Below are 20,842 nucleotides of genomic sequence, written 5' to 3' on the forward strand. Positions count from 1 at the left end.
CGGAGATCATATGCCAAAGTTACGACCCCGGGAAGTTGATGTACCAACTTACCCCCAAACAGGGCCCACAGTTTGGCGTTTCATCTCCTAGGGTTAGGTTTTGGAATGATAAGGGTTTTTTCCATTGTTTCTCAACAATAAATAGGCCTTCGAGCCTCATTGTAACACAGTTCAGAGGCATGTAGCCATCACATCTCTTCTCAGAGATAAGCTACCATCACCCTAGCTAGTTTATTTCCATTTCTATTTGTAAGCATATTTCAGTATTTTCCATTAATGAAATGAAGTATTATTTCCGCTGCATCTTTGTGTATATGGTTATCTCTGTAATTTGTTGCGTTCTTGTTTAAATCCGGATCAGTGGTATCAGAGCGGTCTGCTTTTTCTCTGTTTTTCTTTGCATGTCCCCAACAAGGTCGGGATATAAGGAGTTAGGGCTTGAACTGGTTGAACCTTTGCAAGACCAGCCTCGCAAATCCCGACGGCCTCCCATGGCGGACGAGAAGAAAGACGAGGGGGCAGGAGATCCCATCAAAATCTTGCTTGAAGAAGCGCTCGAGCGACAACGGAACGCGATGATGGACAGCTTTGCGCAGATCCTTCAGCGGCTACCCAGAAGCGGCGCATCGGCTTCCAGCAGCTCCTCTGGAAACACCACACCCTTTAAGGTACAAGTTAATTTTGAAATCCCCATATTCGAGGGTCAGATAGACGCCGATGCCGTAGATAAATGGTTAAATCTGCTAGAGGGTTATTTTTCTGTTCATGAATTTTCGAGTCGGGAAAAATTGTTTTTGCTCTTCTCAAAGCAGCCCCCCACGTCAAGGACTGGTGGGAAACCTACTGCGAGCAGAAGGATGAAAGTACTGGCTCACTATTTTCAGCCGCACCCACCTGGGATTCGTTCCGGGATGCCATCAAGGAGCAGTACTACCCTGTCGGAAGCTATGAGGATGAATACATAAAGTGGACCACGCTGCGGCAGGGAAGGGACCAAGACGTGCCGGAGTTCACCAATCTTTTCCATACCCTTCGCACAAAGTTGGGTATCAAGGATTCGGAGCAACATTTGATACTCAAATACCGTGGCTGCCTGCACAAGTACATCCAGGAAGAAATACAGTTCCTAAACATCCCCTCGCTCGGCGCAGCATACCGGTATGCCGTCAAGGTCGAGCAGAAGTTTAAACAAAAGAAGCGAGACTTTGGATCTGCGAATCCAAAGCAGGGGAAAGGTGCCCCTAAACCACAGAACAAAGGACAAAGCCAAGGCGGGACAGCCCAAGACAACCAGCCGAAGCTGCAAGCAAAGAGCAACGCCGCGAAGCCGAGAAAGGACACTGGAAAATGGTGCGAGTTCCATAAGAGCTCCACTCACAACACAAGTGAGTGTCGGGCCAAGCAGTCACTGGTGGCTGAGCTAAAGGTTTCAGAATCAGATGCATGTTCCGACTCTGAGTCAGAACCCGATAAGGGGTATGAAAAAGGGAAGCAGATCATTGATGCGGATCCCAGCGCCACTGTTGCTACCGCAAAGATCCAGAAAAATGAACCCGAAGATCCAGAGGAGGAGGAGCGTCTCTTCCACTCCCAGATGTGGGTAAAGGGCTCCCCGATACAGTTCATTGTTGATAGCGGGAGTCAAAAGAACCTCATTTCGGCAGAGGTCGTGAAGCGGTTGGGCTTACCGACCACAACACATCCACAACCATACACCATTGGGTGGCTTCACCAAGGGCGAGATCTTCGCGTGAGCCAGCAGTGTCGCCTTCCATACAACATCAAGCCCTTCACGGATGAGGTATTGTGTGACATTGCTCCCCTTGAAGTTTGTGATGTATTACTAGGACAACCATACTTGTGGAAGCGACATGCTGTGTATGAATCAAGGCCCCGTGCTGTTATTATTACATTGGGAAATAAGTTGTTCAGGATACCAGAGGTAGCACCACCTGCCGCCATCTCTTTGATTACTGCAAAACAATGCAGTAAGATCATTTCCAAAACCAGGAAATTTGTTTTCCTGATGACAGTGGCCGCGGCCTCCAAACAGGGTCCCTCTGCACGGCAGCTACAGATGGACAAGATTGTGGAGGAGTACGAAGACATCTTCACCTCCCCGGCAGGGGTTCCTCTGCACTGTCAAGTCAAGCACTCCATCGATCTGACCCCAGGTGCGCCGCTACCCAATGGACCAATTTATCGGCGCTCCGTTCTGGAGAACAATGAAATCAAGAGGCAGATTCAGGAGCTCCTGCAGAAAGGTCACATCCGTCCGAGTTCTTCGCCCTGTGGGAGCCCGATAGTGTTGGTACAGAAAAGGATGGGACGTGGAGACTCTGTATTGACTATCGGGCGCTGAACAAGATCACTGTCCGTAATAGGTACCCGATCCCGCGGATTGATGACCTCCTAGACCAACTAAAGGGGGCGAAATATTTCAGCAAGATCGATCTGAAGTCAGGATATCACCAGGTACCAATTGAACCCTCAGATGTGTGGAAGACTGCCTTCAAATCCAAGGAGGGCCTCTTCGAATGGTTGGTCATGCCTTTCGGATTGACGAATGCTCCTGCAACCTTTATGAGGCTAATGGATGACATCTTGCGGCCATTCACCAACTCCTTTGTAGTAGTATACTTGGATGACATTCTGATCTTCAGCCAGAGTTGGGAAGAGCACCTCCACCACATCCGACAGGTTCTCCAAACACTGCGGCAACACAAGCTATGTGCCAATTTGGAGAAATGCACTTTTGGCATGACCGAGGTTCAGTATCTGGGATACATCATTGATGAACAGGGGGTGCATGTCGATCCAGCCAAGGTCCAAGTCATTCGGGATTGGCCCTCTCCAACCACTCTAACAGAGCTCCGCAGCTTTCTAGGTCTTGCCAACTTCTACCGCAGGTTTGTGTTGGGATTTTCTCATATTTCTTGGCCCTTGAGTCAAGTCACCAAGGGCGGGGCGAAAGCAAAATTCTTTTGGTCTGAATCTCAACAGAAGGCATTCAGGGAGTTGAAGGATCGCCTCTGCACGGCACCAGTGCTCGCGTTACCAGATTTACAACAACCATTTGAGGTCGAGACAGATGCCTCTGACTATGCTATTGGGGCAGTCCTTACTCAACATGGACATCCAGTGGCATATCACAGTGAAACACTTTCAGACACAGTCCGGAAGTACCCCACTTATGATAAAGAGATGTATTCCATTGTACAGGCCTGCCGACAATGGAAGCATTACATTTTGGGGAAGGAAACGGTCATCCACACAGACCACCGACCTCTGCAGTTCATACAGACCCAAGGGAAATTGCAGAATGATCGCCATCAGAAGTGGTCTACATACCTGCAACAGTTTCACTTGAATATCAAGTATAAAAAGGGCAGCACCAATAATGTTGCAGATTGCCTCAGTCGACCACCGATCATGGCGCTAACCACCGTGCTCAACTCTTGCGGGCACGAGACTTCTGATTGGCCACTTCTCTACAAAAGCGACCCAGAATTCGGCCACACATACCAGACACTCTTGGAGGGTCGGCAGGTTGCAGATTTTCACCTCCAGGATGCCCTATTATGCCACCTCGGTCACCTTTGTGTTCCTTCAAGCGAGCGTGCCAAGATGATTTGGGAAGCACACTACAGTCGGGCTGCTGGGCATTTCGGGGTCGAGAAAACAGTGGCAGTACTGCAAAACTATTTCTATTGGCCGAATCTTCGACAGGATGTTGGGAAGTACATCCGATCATGTACTGCCTGTGCCATTGCCAAACCGACCATTAAGAAGCAAGGCCTCTATACCCCGTTGCCTACCCCTAGTCGACCTTGGGAATCCATCTCCATGGATTACATGTCAGGCCTTCCTTCCACTAAGCATGGAAATGACTGTGTTTTTGTGGTCGTCGACAGGTTCTCAAAGATGGCCATTATGATGGCCTGCAAGAAGAATATCACAGCAGAAGCCACTGCTAAACTCTTCTTTGAACGAGTGTGGGTGCACTTTGGGATCCCACAGTCTATCATCTCAGATCGGGACAGTCGGTTTCTCAGCACCTTTTGGTCCAGTCTCTGGTCAATGCTGGACACCAAACTCACGAAGTCCACAGCCTTCCATCCTCAAACTGATGGCCAGACAGAGGTTGTCAATAGGATGATTGTGCACATTCTGCGCATGTATAACTCAAAGCATCCACGCACATGGGACGAGAGCCTCCCCTACGTTCAGCACAGCTACAACCGAGCTCTTCACAGCTCCACTGGCCATAGCCCTTTTCAGGTGGGTTTGGGATTCCAGCCACTATGCCCCATTGATGTGGCCATGCCACTTGCAGCTACTCACATGAATTCAGCTCATGTCCAGTCCGAAACAGATAAGGCCACCAGCTTCATTGAGCGCATCCAACATATTCGCCAACAGGTCCATGACATTCTTGAGAAATCAAATGCCAAGTACAAGCAGCGACATGATCAACATCGGGTGCCACACAAGTTTCAGGTGGGCGACAAAGTCTGGTTGCATTTGCAAAAGGAACGCCTTACTGGAGCCTATCGGAAATTGAGACCACTCCGATATGGTCCTTACACCATTACTAAGGCTATGGGAGACAATGCATTTGAGCTCAGCATTCCCCCATTCCTTGGCCTGCACCCAGTATTCAATGTGGACCGCCTTCGGCCATACTTTCCACCATTGCTAGACACATCCGACATTGCAGAACAGCTCAAACCCACAGAATTAAATCCAGATTGCATGGAACAAGCTGCAACTGATCGGATCATGGACACACAGATCAAGAACACTCGCCAACAGAATATCCAACTGTATCGAGTTGTCAAAGTGGGCCAACTCCTTCAGCAGGGCAAGTGGCTCACCAGGGAACAAGTTCAGCAGAAGTTTCCTCATCTCATGGAGGAGCTCAACGCAATGGGCACCATTGCTTCCTAAGGGGGGAGGAATGATCCAGGTGGATATTGGTGGCCACCTGCCAAGTCCACCTGGACCCCCACCATTGTCTTTCTCAGCATTTTCAGTTTCCTTAATTGTAGCACAACTTACTATTTTTAGCAGTTTTTCGGGTCCTGAACTTCCGGAGCCGTTTTGAGGCCCTAAACGACATTTTTTGGGGAATCCGGGGGCAACACGAGTCCATGGAATGGACTGGTGTTGCCCATTCCAACAATGATAGTGCTCGGATAGATCTTTCTAATGAGCTATTGTACGCGTCAAACGGAGATCATATGCCAAAGTTACGACCCCGGGAAGTTGATGTACCAACTTACCCCCAAACGGGGCCCACAGTTTGGCGTTTCATCTCCTAGGGTTAGGTTTTGGAATGATAAGGGTTTTTTCCATTGTTTCTCAACAATAAATAGGCCTTCGAGCCTCATTGTAACACAGTTCAGAGGCATGTAGCCATCACATCTCTTCTCAGAGATAAGCTACCATCGCCCTAGCTAGTTTATTTCCATTTATGTTTGTAAGCATATTTCAGTATTTTCCATTAATGAAATGAAGTATTATTTCCACTGCATCTTTGTGTATATGGTTATCTCTGTAATTTGTTGCATTCCTGTTTAAATCCGGATCAGTGAAGGAGGATGACACACTCATAAATGATTATATCATCTATGGTGAGTTTCTGGGCTTTAATTATAAAGTATTAATTTGTAAGTGTGATTACTTATTATGGAAAGAAATCTAGTGAGAATTTTATTTCTTTGTGAAATCCCCCTAAAGATGAAGCAGTCCCCCAAAGTAAAAATGTTGAGCTCATTTTCCATTAAGAGGGGAACTTCTAAGATGAAAATGATGGTGATGAGGATGGAAGTGGTCGATAAGTGGCTAGTGAGACCCATTTTGTATATACGACATAATATGTCATACCTTCATGTTTGGGGATGAGATGTTATTTGTATCATTTAGAATTATTTTATATAGATTTTTTTCATATGCCATAGTTGCGTACTTGTACATGAGGTGTTGTTTTGTATTATTAAGCAGGTAATTCCATTTTGTTAAAAATGTACATTTGACTCAATTTTGAGTTTGTGTGTGTGTGTGTCAATTTGAGGGCACATGTTGAAGTGTTAGATTTCTAGGTTGAATTTGCATGTATGTGGTGATGATGCAATATCAATATCATGTATGGTAAACTGAGCACTTTGACATGTTCATTTTTTTAAGTTGTTTGGCTTGGGTTTTTGAAAACATGTCAGTTGGGAATATTCCTAGTTATACAAGGGTAATTGGTTTATTATTTCTTTTATTTTTTGAACCACATGCAACTATTTAAATAGTTAATTTATGGAAAATTTGTAAAAACAACAAATACACCTTTCATGAGATGAATAATGTTTGGCAATCAGTTCTTATATAAGATTCATTTTTAATTTTTGTTTTGTTAATTGTAAACTATATTTTCACTTGAATTTGGTTCTTTAAATTAGATCTTTCCAAACATTCAATAGAATTATGTTTCTTGGACACCACTCTCCCACCCAACACATCATATAACTTATATTTGGTTCCATTCAAGTACACTCCCCACCCAAACCTTTCTTAGTGTGAAAGCCTAAAAATATCCAACTTGTGCTTATTCTATTCAATTTTGGTTCTATTGGCTCAATGCCCACCAAATGTACCATATTTTAGCAATGTTCTAAGGATTTTTGAAGTTTCCCTTTGAACCCACATGCCCTGTTTGGTAGATTTGGTTCTACATTTCCATCATCTACATTCTAACAAAAGCATTGCACTTCTTTGAGACTACCCTCCCACCTGAACACTTTCCGAACTTAGATCTAAATATTTGGCTCCTACCTTAACCTACACTTCAACCTAGTGATTTTTAAACTTAGCATTTAAATGTAATGCATAGTGTGTTCCTGTACTTGGTGTCATATGTTTTGGCATGCTCCACATCGTCCTAAATCAAGCAACAACCATTATTTTATCCCAAACAAATTGCAACAAGTTTTATCCCTTAGTGAACACTTCTTCAAGCATATACAAAATCTAAAAATCACTTTATTATAATAAATTTATATAATATAAATATGTAATTTTATCTTCTAAATCTATATTAAATCCCTTAATAATTTCAATGCTATGTTATATCAAATCAACATGGATGATAAATATTAGAAATTACTTAATCGTGAAGGCACTGCAAGAAGAAAAGTCAAATTTGTAATCACACAATTTTTGGTAGCGAGATGTTTTATACATATATAGAAGAAATGAGATACATGTGAAAAAAATTATCCCAAAATTAGTACAAGCTCGAGTACTCCAAACTCTATCAAGGTAAAATAATGAAAGCCACAGCAACATCAAATATCCACAAAAAACTAGAATAAACACCGACAAGACCTCCCTTGACTTCGACAAGCTTGTATCGCATATGCTCTTCACATGAGTATTTTTTTCTTCCTTATGGTTTATGAACCTTATCCATGTTGCATCCCAACAGTGCATGTAAAGATAACCCTAGCAATAGTCTCCATATATACTTTTCCATCCTAGAGTTTGTGTACTTAAAGCCTTGGCCTTTAACTCTTACATCAACATAAATATGAACATCTCCATGGAACATCATGGAGATACAATTAAAAGATAAAAAATTAAAAAAGTTCGAATAAAGGAATCACAACACACTTAAGACTCATTAATTTCATCTCAAAATGATCTTTCCATAGCCTCACATCCCATAAGAACAAGGTTTCAAAACTAGGAAAGACGTTATTTCTATTGTCCATCTCTTCTATGAGGGTAGAAAATTTATTAGGTCAATAAGCTACATAATAGTCATCATCAAGAATCATACCAACTCCATGTTCTTCTCTAGGATCTACATGCACAGCATAAAACCTAGCATCACATGAGAAAACCTAAAATTCGCACAAAATAAATCTCTCCCTAAAACATTCAAGACATCTCTCTCTCTCTCTCTCTTTCTCTCTCTCACTCTTCACACTTTTGTGATGTATTTAGTGCTTTAATTTTTATTATTTTTCTTGTGATCAATTTCATCGTAGATCTATATTTTTTCTCCACTCCTCTCTCGACATGCAAGCCTCTTAGATCTTAGCCCTCAAGATATGTATCATTGGTATCAATGCAAGTTAGCACTCCATAGGTACCAATGTTTAAAGCATATTCCAGTCTCAAATTTTTGTAGAAATCTTCAACGTCCTTTTGGCATGTTTGGACTCCATTTATTGGGCCATAGACTATAAATATCACAGTGGGTCCACAAGCATTACATGGTTTTATACGCTTGGAAATTCATTGACCATTGCAAGAGTATTCTTACATGGACTCATTACATCCATTGGTATGGAACACAAAGGTTCCATGACCTTTGTAGCAACCCACGTTGTTCTACAAACCCTTGGCATTATTTCTGGCCCTCGACACTTGGTGTTCTCACATTCCTTATTATTGCAAATTTATCCAACGATGTCATGGCTTAAAAATAATATGTATTAAACATATAGACGCTTCAGTGACCTCATTTTAGCTATTTCTCATCTTACAAACAATGGTATGGCCACCATAGAAGTAAAATAATGGTTGGAACCTAGGGAAGAAATCTCCAATGAACTTCATACAGGTGCCAAGGCCTCTACAAATAATTTCACAAGGTGAGAAAGAGCTCATAATAAAGGATTTTCCATTAGATAAATGGGTTTTTTTAACAGAATTTGATTTTGTTTCGTTATTTTGGATATATCATCGATTGAAGCCAAACATGTCTGTGAAGTTCTGTAGTCATGCATACCTTAAGTTTTAGGAATGATTTTATCACTCTAAAGATCATTACAGATCACGTATCTTGTATCAATGCAAATTTATATTCAATATATCAAATGGATATGTGACAAAATTTTATTTCATCACCTATAGTAAAAATTATCAACAAATTTAGAACAAGAGGTCCATTTCCAAAAAAATTAAAAAAATGTCCATGGTTATGGGTGAACCACAAACCCATGGTTATTGGTAGACCATGAAAAACCATTCTACAAGATTTACATTTCTAAATAAGTTATGGGTCATCCACAAACCCATTATTATGGGTTAATGACACAGAATTGTTCTCTTTATTGGCACTTTGGACATTGTAATAATGATGGTTATGGGTCATACACAAACCCACAGTTATGGGTGAACCACACAAAAGCCTTCTCTTCATCGGCTCATAACATACTGTAATCATGATGGTAGATTAAACATAATGGGGTCCCTCTTTTATTAGTGTGGATGAATGATAGTGACCATGATTTTCTAAGGCTGGAGGATTGATAAAAATCTTGCGGGGGTTATAGCTTAAGTTAATATGTATAAGTCACAAAGTTATATTTTTATGTAAAAGTAAACTTGATGAATATGTAACTAAAAGAGTACCTTAATTAAACTTGAATCCATCAATGAGACATCTTATAAGAAGGCTATAGGAAGAGAGTGAAGGTCAAGAAGGAGAGGTCCCAAAATTGACCTCATTACACATAATGTTTCTTCTTAATGAAATCCTTCTTCCCCAATTCTCTCTCTCTCTCTCGCTCTCCCCATAATTTTTTTATGTATTCAGTTCTTGCATTTTTATCAACTTTGTTGTAATTAGTTTCATGGCCTATATATATTTTTTATATCCTCATCTCTTAATATTCAAGCCTCCTATATCTTAGCCCAAAATGAGTTTTGTAACCTTGGAAAATTGTGTTTGGCCAAGGCCCATGCAAACATAGTACACACAATTTCTTGAGTGAGTGTTTGCAAAATCCACCCCCCATGCAAACATTTCATTGGCACTTACTGAACAAGAACATAGCTCAAAATATCCTAAATAAATCACTTTTTGACCTATGGAATCCTTCGAGGAGGGTGCCCCTAGATGTAACCTAGTACCAAGATTCCAACATAATTGATGGTTTGCTAATTCAAGTCCTAGTTTGTATTTTATGGCTAGTTACATCCCAATTACTAGACCACTTTAGGAGAATGTTACGTATTTTGTTTGTGTGTAGAAGAACCAAGCCGAATAGAAAAAACAAGTTCCCTATTATTTGTAAAGTGTGTTTGGCCAAGTCCCATGAAAGCACACTACTCATGATCACTTGTGTGAATTTTTTTTCCAAATCTTCCACTTTGTACAAAAATTTCATTAGGTTTTAATTAAAAAAACCATAGCTTCCATTATCCTCAATAAATCATCTTCTAAACAACAAAATCCTGGGAGGGGATGCCCCCAGTTATAACTCGATGATAGGAATCCAAAGGAACCGATGGTTTTCCCATTCATTTTCCGGCTTGTATTTTATGGCCAGTTGCATCTCCCTTCTAGAGCCATTCAAGGACACATTCCAATACCATGATTCCGCCATAATTGATGGTTTGCTAATTCGAGTTCTATTTTGTATTTTATGGCCAGTTACATCTCAATTACTAGACCCATTCAAGAGAATGTTGTGTATTTTGTTTGTGTGTATAAGAATCAAACCAAATAGAAAAAATAAGTTCCCTATTATTTGTAAAGTATGTTTGGCCATGTCCCATCGTTCCCCTAGATGTAACCTAGTACTAGGATTCCAACATAATTGATGGTTTGCTAATTCGAGTTCTAGTTTGTATTTTATGGCCAATTACATCTCAATTACTAGACCCATTCAAGAGAATGTTGTGTATTTTGTTTGTGTGTATAAGAATCAAACTGAATAGACAAAATAAGTTCCCTATTATTTGTAAAGTGTGTTTGGCCAAGTCCCATGCAAGCACACTACTCATGATCACTTGTGTGAATATTTTGCAAAATCTTCCACTTTGTGCAAAATTTGAATTGGCCTTTAATGAAAAAAACCTTAGCTTATAGTATACTCAATACATCATCTTCTAAAAAACAAAATCATGGGAGGGGATGCCCTCAGTTATAACTCGATGCCCAGAATCCAAAGGAACCGATGGTTTTCCCATTCACTTTCTGGCTTGTATTTTATGGCCAGTTGCATCTCCTTTCTAGATCCATTCAAGGACACATTCTAATTTTTTTCTTGGGTATAAATACCAAATCGTTAGAGGAAACTTCAGCTTAAAAGTGGATTCATAATGAAAAATAATAAAATAATAGTTAAAATAATAAAATATGACTTATGAATTTTGGAGGGAAAAGAAGAAAACTATTACCTTTTATTATTATATTTTTGGCTTCTCTCCTTATAGGTTTACTCAAATATCAATTGTCGACACCCTTTGTAAGTGGAATTAAATTCCACATCCAATGAGTACCCATTATGCATACTTCTGAGAAGATCCACATTGATAAAAACTGAAGATACATTAAAAGGTGTGTTGAACATGTTTTTTTATCGTATCTTCATTTTTTATCTTGGAAATATGCATAATGGGTACTTGTTGGATGTGGAATTTAATTTTGCATCCAATGAGTGTCTACACTTGAAATTTGAGTAAACTATAAGGATATAAGCCAAAAACACAATTAAAAGAAAACTAGTTTTCTTCTTTTCCCTCCAAAATATTTATATGTATCTCTTTTTAAATTTAAGAAATTTGATTGGTTTACGTATTATGACACGGAAATTACATGAAAATTTCATGGGAACTTTTAGGCCGAAATTTCCTCTAATGCAAGTTTCAAAATGAGTTTTGTAATGTTTGGAAATTGTGTTTAGCAAAGGCCCATGTGAGCACACTACCCATGATTGTTCAAGCATGCATTTTTCAAAATCCAATCCCTTGTACAAAATTTACATTGACCTTTATTGAAAAAAACATAACTTTGAGGGTGATTAAATAAATCAATTTTTGATCTATGGAATTGATCCAAGAGGATCCAGGATGTCCTAAAAGTCAAATTCCCCAAATTTTGATGGAAATAGTGCCAAGTCGAAGAGATTGGTGAGACAATTCCAATACAACTTGAATCTCGTCAAACAGAGTTCGTATGAGAAATCTATCACATTTTGAAGTTATGCGACAATAATAAAAAAAGGGACTCGACTAAGTAGCACGTGGAAGCCTCTCAGGGTGACATGTAGCAGGTCGTACAAATGACCATTGGCAGTTGAAGGATGGCATGGCATGATGTGGTTACTTGGTTTCAACACGTGCCAATGAGTTTTTGGCTGGGTGTTGACTTGGTGGTTGATAGAGCATGAGGTGGACCAATCTGGTGGTGACACATGGCCCAATCGAAGGGCACCACCTGACACCACCAAATGAAGAAATTTGGAATGCTTCGACAGAATGACAATGACAAGGTTTGATCATATAACCACTAGAGAATTAAGCATAGAATCTGCCAATAGGTCACCCCATTACCATTGGGATAGAAAGAAACATAAGTTATGTTTAATGTTTCCATTGTCACCAATTTCCAAAAAGGAGGGAGGAGGTTGTGTCTTGAGCCCACAACCTTCCAATTTGACCGAAAAATCCATAGAGTTGGTAAACAAATCTGACAGTTGCCAACAAGAAAGATACATAGTCATATGGTTTTGGATAAGTGTTATGCCAGTTATAACAATTGTTTATTTTAATAATGGTTTGTTATATGGTTATGATGTTTTATGTGGGTATATGATATGTAACATATGGTTATATAACCCAGTGCATGCCCATATAGTTGGTAAACAAATCCGACAACTGCCAACAAGAAAGATGTTAGGATATTCCGACACATAGGAAATAGTTAAGTTCAACTTGGTCTAGTATAGAGTTAGGTATAGAGTTAGGTAAAGTGTGTTTCTTTACCATTGTACATTTTGTAACTTACAATCCGACGATCACGATATGTAGTGATCCGACGGTTCACTCTCTCCTCGGTATTACCGACACTTGATCCGTGGCTTGACACTCGATTGGTCCATGAGTTCTATTTAAAGTGCATGGAGGGTCATTGTTCGGGTAATCCGTGCATGAGAGAAGCTTATGTAAATTTTCATTCTTTGATTAATAAATTGCCTGTAGTACCCACGTTGGGACAGGCCGTGGACTGTTTCCCTCTTTGAGGGTTTTAACCACGTCAAAATACTGGTGTATTGATCTGTGATCTGGTTGTGAGCGGTGTCCTTTTGGTGTTCTTTCTGAGGAACTTACCCTGTAAATTCCTACATGGTATCAGAGCTATTTGAGGGCCGCGTCTGTTGGTGATCCAAATCTGAAGCCGGTAGAACTGCATGCGGATGTCGTTTCCTAGATCTGCTGTTTCTGACTGCTTTCAGGCCAAGAGGACTGCTCTGTTGTGTTCGGAGCATCTGTTCCAGTGAGGAACCCCTTTCGTTTCACGCGAAAAGGTTTCCGGTAGCCCTAGCTGCGTCATTTTTCAGATCGGGAGGTATACAGTGTTTTTGCAGTTTACTGTTATTTTCTCTCTGCTTATTTCGGTTTCGGTTTATTTAGCCCTTTTTTTTAACCGGATCTATACCTTTCATTTCTGCGTATGCTCTTTGCCCTGTGACTCTGTGCGATCTGGGCAAATCAGAAACAGAAAGGAAGGATTTTTCTCATGCGTATGCTCTTTTCCCTGCACCTTAGTGTGATCTCGGAAAATCAGAAACATTGAGAAAAATATTTAGTTTTTCGGCTAAAGCTAACTTCAAGCCGCAAGGTTCGTTTTTCTTTGCATATTCATGTTGGGTTTTGTGTTTTGTGTTTTGTAGGGAAAAAGAGCTTTCTCAAGGCAAGCACGCAAACCAAGGCCCCCCCCCCCCCTCTCTCTCTCTCTCTCTCTCTCAAATTTTTTGTATAGATCAATTGGTTCAAAGCTATTTTAAGAGAGTAGAGGTCTTGGGTTCAAGTCTCCATTTTGTGGGGGCAGATTTTTTCATTCCCACACATTCGCGCACTTTGCCGGCAACTTCAACAAATTTTTTTCAAAAAGCCATAACTTCTTCATCCGGAAGCCTTTTTCAGAGCCGTTTTTTTTAAAACCGCCTAATTTTTCGAGATCTATCCATTGGAACACTTACTTTCAGCATCTTCAGCTTCAGTTTTTTAAAAAATGGAAAGTCCATGCCAAGTCATTCTTGACAGCACTAACTACTTCCAATGGATATCCTACATGGAAGATTTACTTAGAAGTAAAGGTCTTTACAGAATAGCCACAGACCAAGAGAAGAAACCAAAAGATGAAGACAAGGCTGCAAAATGGGAAAATAGACAAGATCAAGCACGTGGTTTGATAGGGATGTCTATTTCTCCTGATCTTAGATTCCATATTGCAGAACTTGAAACTCCTCATGAAGCATTGGAACAAATCACTAAAGTTTTTGGGATTAAAAATGAAATTAGAGCCCATCAACTTGAAAATGAGTTGCTTACATTGGATCCTAATAATTTTTCTTGCATTGAAGATTTCTTGTCCAAATTCAAGACCCTTAGATATCTCTTGGAAGGTGTTAAGGTTAAGAAAGAAGATAGTAACCTTATTTATTCCATCCTTACTAAGTTGGGACCAGCCTACTCTGTATTTGTTTCCACCTTCCATTCTACAAGGGAAGCTTTCATTTGTCAAGGAAAAGACTACAAGGCCCCTTCCTTTGACTCTTTTTGTGATTCTTTAATAAGAGAACAAGAAAAACTCTTACACCTTGGTCTTCTTAATCTTGGAAACTCTTCCAAGAAAGCGTTAGCCGCCCAGCAGCAACCAAATTCAAAGAATCCTAAGAAGTCATATCCTAAAAAGAATGGTCCTAAACCAAACAAGGGTCCTAAGCAAACTCAGCCTCAAAATGAAAGATCATTTCAGCAAAATGATAAGACCAATAAAAACAAATGGAAGAAGACTGATAGACATTGTAACTTTTGTAATCGAGATGGCCACTTAGAATCTAAATGCTTTAAGAAGATGGAAGCCTTGGAAGCCGCAATGAAGAAACATAACATCCATGTGGAGCATTCTTCAACTTCAACTTCAACTTCATCTTCAGGAATGGCACTTTCTGCATGTCGTTGTCAATCATCTCAGTCTGGTTATGCATTAAATGTATCTTCTTCTTCTCATTCTCATGAGTGGCTCATTGATTCTGGAGCCTCTTATCACATGGCCAAAAACCAAGCCATGTTTTCTTCTTTAAATGATTGTAACACCAAAAATATATATGTTGGTGATGATAGATCTCTTAATGTTGTAGGGACTGGAACTGTTCATCTAGACAATGGTCAGTTTAATGATGTATTATGTGTTCCAACCTTATCCTGCAACCTTCTATCTGTATATCAGATAACTCATTCAGGTGAAGGTAAAATTGTTGAATTTTCACCTCATGATGTTGTAATCAAGGATCTAAGAGATCCTAAACAGATTCTAGCTACTGGTATTGCTGATGATTCCACAAGGTTGTATAAGTTTCACAACTTTGGGTCATCAAATCTTCCCTCAGTATTTGTTGCTCATAATGATGAAGTGAGCAAACTTTGGCATGAGCGATTTGGTCACTTAAACTATCGCTCCCTTCAGCATCTATGTAAAGAAAATATGGTGACAGGTCTTCCTATGGTATCTTGCAGAGATGGTGTTTGTTCCGGATGTGTACTCGGAAAACATCATCGGGACAGTTTTGAAAAACGTGCCTCTTGGCACGCCTCAGCCCCTTTACAGCTTGTGCACAGTGATTTATGTGGTCCACTTCCTGTTGCTTCATTCTCTGGCTGCAAGTATTTCTTAACTTTCATTGATGATTTCTCCAGACGCACTTGGGTATACTTCTTAAAACTCAAGAGCGAAGTATTTAACACATTTTTGGCCTTCAAAGCCATTGTTGAAAAACAATCTGGACATCAAATTCTTAAGCTAAGAACTGATAATGGTGGAGAATATGTTAAAAACACATTCATCAACTTTTGCACCGAAAATGGAATTCAAATGCAACATACTGTTCCATACACTCCACAACAAAATGGTGTAGCTGAAAGGAAAAATCGCACCTTAAAGGAAATGGCTAATTGTATGCTGCAATCTAAAGGACTCAGTCTTAGTTTTTGGGCCGAAGCAATTAATTGTGCAAATTATATAATCAATCGCACTCCTACTAAGGTTCTAAAGAATATCACTCCAGAAGAAGCTTGGAGTTCCATTAAACCAGATGTAAGTCACTTTCGTGTTTTTGGAAGTGAAGCATGGGCCCATATTCCAGATGAAAAGCATAAAGCTTTAGAACCTAAGAGTGAGAAATGTACTTTTGTTGGATATTCTGAAGATGTAAAAGGTTATAGACTTATTCCATTTAAGTCCAAAAATGTTATCATTAGAAGAGATGTAAAATTTGATGAAAATAAATCGGCCTGCGAGCCTAGTCCGGCGGATGTGCCACCTCTTCCTATCTCTTCTACTTTTGAAAACATTTCTTCTTCAGATGATGAAAGTGAGGATGATAATCCTCCCCCACCTTCTCAGGATCCTCAACTTCCAAGATGGGTTCGTGCTACTCGGGATGCAGCAGGTGATCTTGCCGGTGATCCTACAGATCAGCGACGTACACGTTCTCAGTTTGAAAGAGCCTCTTCTTTACTGGCTCAAGCTCCAGTAAATCATGATCCTGACACTTTTGCAGAAGCTTCAGGCCATCCACATTGGGAAGCAGCTATGAATGAAGAATATCATTCATTGTTGGCAAATGATACATGGGATCTTGTTCCTCTACCAAAGGGACGCAAACTTGTTAGATGCAAATGGGTTTACAGAACCAAGTATGGACCAGATGGGAAAGTTGATAAACATAAAGCTCGTCTTGTTGCTAAGGGCTTTTCACAGGTTGAAGGCATTGACTACACTGAAACCTTCTCCCCTGTTGCCAAAATGAACTCTATCCGCCTTGTTCTTTCCCTTGCTGCCTCTTTAAAATGGGAAGTCCATCAGATGGATGTTAAATCTGCCTTCTTGCATGGGGACTTGCATGAAGAAATCTATATGGAACCACCCATTGGCTTCATCCAAACAGACTCCAACCTTGTATGTCGACTTAAGAAATCTCTCTATGGTCTCAAGCAAGCTCCTCGGGCTTGGTATGCCAAAATGGATAGCTTTCTTTTAGAATCTGGCTTTTCTCGGTGTTATTCTGACAATACTGTCTACACCAAGAAAGTGGGCAACTCTCTTATCATCCTTGTTCTTTATGTTGATGATCTTATTCTTACTGGTAGTGATCCCAACCTTATCAACCATGTGAAGTCCAGCCTTAAAAAGAAATTTGAAATGACAGACTTAGGACACTTACACTATTTTCTCGGTCTTCAAGTCTTGCAATCCAAGGAGGGTATTTCCCTTTCCCAGTCCAAGTATGCTTGTGATATTCTTCGTCATTTTCACATGGAAGACTGTAAGCCAGCCCCTTCTCCCTTTCAGTCTGGAGTCAAACTTTCAGTCTCTTGTACTTCTCCTGAAGTTGATGCTACCTTATACCGTCAACTTGTAGGAAAACTCTTGTATTTAACCCATACTCGTCCTGATCTTTCCTTTGCTGTTGGCCTTGTTGCTCGTTTTATGCAAAACCCCCGTGAAAGTCATTGGAAAGCAGCCAAAAGAATACTTCGTTATGTTCGAGGTACAGTACAGTTTGGGATTCATTACAGTGCCAAAGCAGCTCCTCTATTAGGTGGTTTCACTGATTCTGATTGGGCTGGTGACCCTGATGATCGGAAGTCTACTGCCGGTTATGTCTTCACTCTTGGTTCAGGACCTATTACATGGGCTTGTAAGAAACAGGCTGCCATTTCTCTTTCGTCAGCAGAAGCAGAGTATCGTGGTGCCGTGGAAGCTAGTAAGGAAGCCTTGTGGCTTCGTCAGATCCTATCAGAGTTTGGCTTTGAGCAGCAGCATCCAACCACACTTTGGTGTGATAATCAAAGTGCCATTCAGCTATGCAAAGATCCAGTCCAGCATCAGCGCAGCAAACACATTGAACTACACATGCACTTCATCAGAAAGCTCATTCATGACCATGTTCTTGAAGTGCAATATTGTTCAACAGATGATCAGGTTGCAGACATCTTCACAAAGGCTCTCACAGAGGCGAAGTTCACTAAACTTCGATATATGCTTGGAGTTCAGGAAGTTGTCACTAAGGGGGGATAGGCTCTAGTGCCTCCTTCCTTCTCCTATTGTGTCATATTTGTAAATCCTTCAATCCTATCCCAAGTTGTTCTTAAGGGGGGATGTTAGGATATTCCGACACATAGGAAATAGTTAAGTTCAACTTGGTCTAGTATAGAGTTAGGTAAAGTGTGTTTCTTTACCGTTGTACATTTTGTAACTTACAATCCGACGGTCACGATATGTAGTGATCCGACGGTTCACTCTCTCCTCGGTATTACCGACACTTGATCTGTGGCTTGACACCCGATTGGTCCATGAGTTCTATTTAAAGCACATGGAGGGTCATTGTTCGGGTAATCCGTGCATGAGAGAAGCTTATGTAAATTTTCATTCTTTGATTAATAAATTGCCTGTAGTACCCACGTTGGGACAAGCCGTGGACTGTTTCCCTCTTTGAGGGTTTTAACCACGTCAAAATACTGGTGTATTGATCTGTGATCTGGTTGTGAGCGGTGTCCTTTTGGTGTTCTTTCTGAGGAACTTACCCTGTAAATTCCTACAAAAGATACATAGTCATATGGTTTTGGATAAGTGTTATGCCAGTTATAGCAATTGTTTATTTTAATAATGGTTTGTTATATGGTTATGATGTTTTATGTGGGTATATGATATGTAACATATGGTTATATAACCCAGTGCACGCCCATATATATATATATATATATATATATATATATATATATATAGATATAGATATAGATATATATATATATATATATATATATATATATATATATATATATATATATATATATATATATATATATATATATATATATATATATATCTATATCTATATCTATATATATATATATATATATATATATATGGGCGTGCACTGGGTTATATAACCATATGTTACATATCATATACCCACATAAAACATCATGTATATATATATTGTTTAACAATATGTCATTATTACAACAATGGGCTACAACCTTTGCAGGATCGACCCTGGCATTGCGGACCCACAACAATATATATGTAAAACGTTTATGCCATTGCACCATAACTGTGTGGTTTGTAAATGAGGCTAAATTCTTGCTATTAGAGGCCTAGATGTAAACTATGTATTATGTGTAGAAAAAAAAATGGCCCTTTTGAAGTGTATCAAAAGGAGAGATAGTTTTGTAAGTGTTATGGTGTTATTTTGGTCGAGATCCTTTGATTTTGTAGCATGATTATCACTATATTTTGTGATAAATCATAGAGTTTATTCCCTTTTGGAGAATTGTAAAATGAGAATTTTTCTGAGTTCTTAGAGGATTTTTGTAAAGTTGCAAAGTAAAGAGAAATATTTAGAGATTGGGGAATTGATGTAATTGGAGTTATTTCACATCATAATTGAAGATGCCACTCCATTGGAAGAAAACCCAAAGATGTTGCCCACACTGGGTGAACATTGTTATCAATCTCGTGTTTGTTATTTTATGTTATTTGTAGTTTTTTATTTATATTATCGTACTTTTAATAAAAAAAATCAAGCTTGGTATTTCACATTCTATCTAAGTTGATAAATCACAGGCTCACGATCAAATATCCTAATCAAGTGATGAGTTGTGAAATGGACCATTTTTTGCTACATAATCATTCCCCTTATTTTGACTAATTCCTCTCCTTTTCTTATCAAATACTACTAATCCCATGATAACACGGGATGCTAAAGGTATAATGCATGTTTTATTGGTTTTCTATCTTACGTTATAGAATAGAAGTAGAAATTAGCTTAGTAGCCTAATACTATAGTTGTATATGTATATTTGAATAAATTGGAAGCACAAATCCATATTGTCCGAGACCACAGATAAATGATCAAACAAACACCTACTATTTAGGGACAAAAGGCATATTTGAACAAATTGTTGAGATTTGCAACAAGAAATGCTAAAAATAGAAAATGCTAAAAATAGCAATGCTATAAATATCTGGGCTATAAATAGAAGTTCAGCCATTCGAGATCTTAGCAACAATGGGTGAAAAGTGAAATTGCTAAAAATAGATTTTCTAAAAATAGCATTTCGGGATCCCTTCTTATTTTAGTCAGTCCCTGGACTAAACATAGGAAGTAAAATTCGAATTTGATATCAACAATAGTTTGGAAATTAATTAATTAATTCATCTTGAGTTAATTAGTTAAGGAAAATCAAACTTGAAGTCTATGTGAGGACATGCAACAGTTTCTCCTTTGATTAAGGAATTTAACCTTCAGTTAAAGAGATAAGGATGAGTTGTAATATTGAGTTGTAATTAGTTGACTTAGTTTAACTTAGTCAAGTCCAGTTAGATTAATTTAACAGTTTGTTAAATTAATGAGAGTTCAGTTAGTTAATGCTTGCATGCATGTAACTACTGTAATTCATATAATTGAAGATTCACTCATGGATAACTCATGCATGTCTGTTCAGTCAAAGACCCAGTTGAGATCAGATGGAGGGACAGTGTACTATCAGTTGCTAGGATATTCCTTAGTGAATATTCCTTGCATGCAGAAGGAATATTATTCCTTATAGATTGCGCAGTTGGACCTGAGGTTATAGTGAGTGTGATGAGGCCAATTCACACATGTGATATCATTGGACCCCAATCAAAACTGCACAAGGAAATAGTAGGCTTGGAGGGCTTGAGGAAGATATATTCTATGTTTATTAAGTCTGTGAGCTGTACTGTTTGAGTGCAGAGAGATCAGGATAGCTTGAGAGCTAATTCTTTTTGTAGCTTGAATAA

This window comes from Pinus tabuliformis, chromosome 1_1 (genome assembly GCF_031772625.1).
Source record: "Pinus tabuliformis cultivar Carrire ecotype Pingquan chromosome 1_1, CPIR1, whole genome shotgun sequence".
NCBI classification, from domain to species: Eukaryota; Viridiplantae; Streptophyta; class Pinopsida; order Pinales; family Pinaceae; genus Pinus; species Pinus tabuliformis.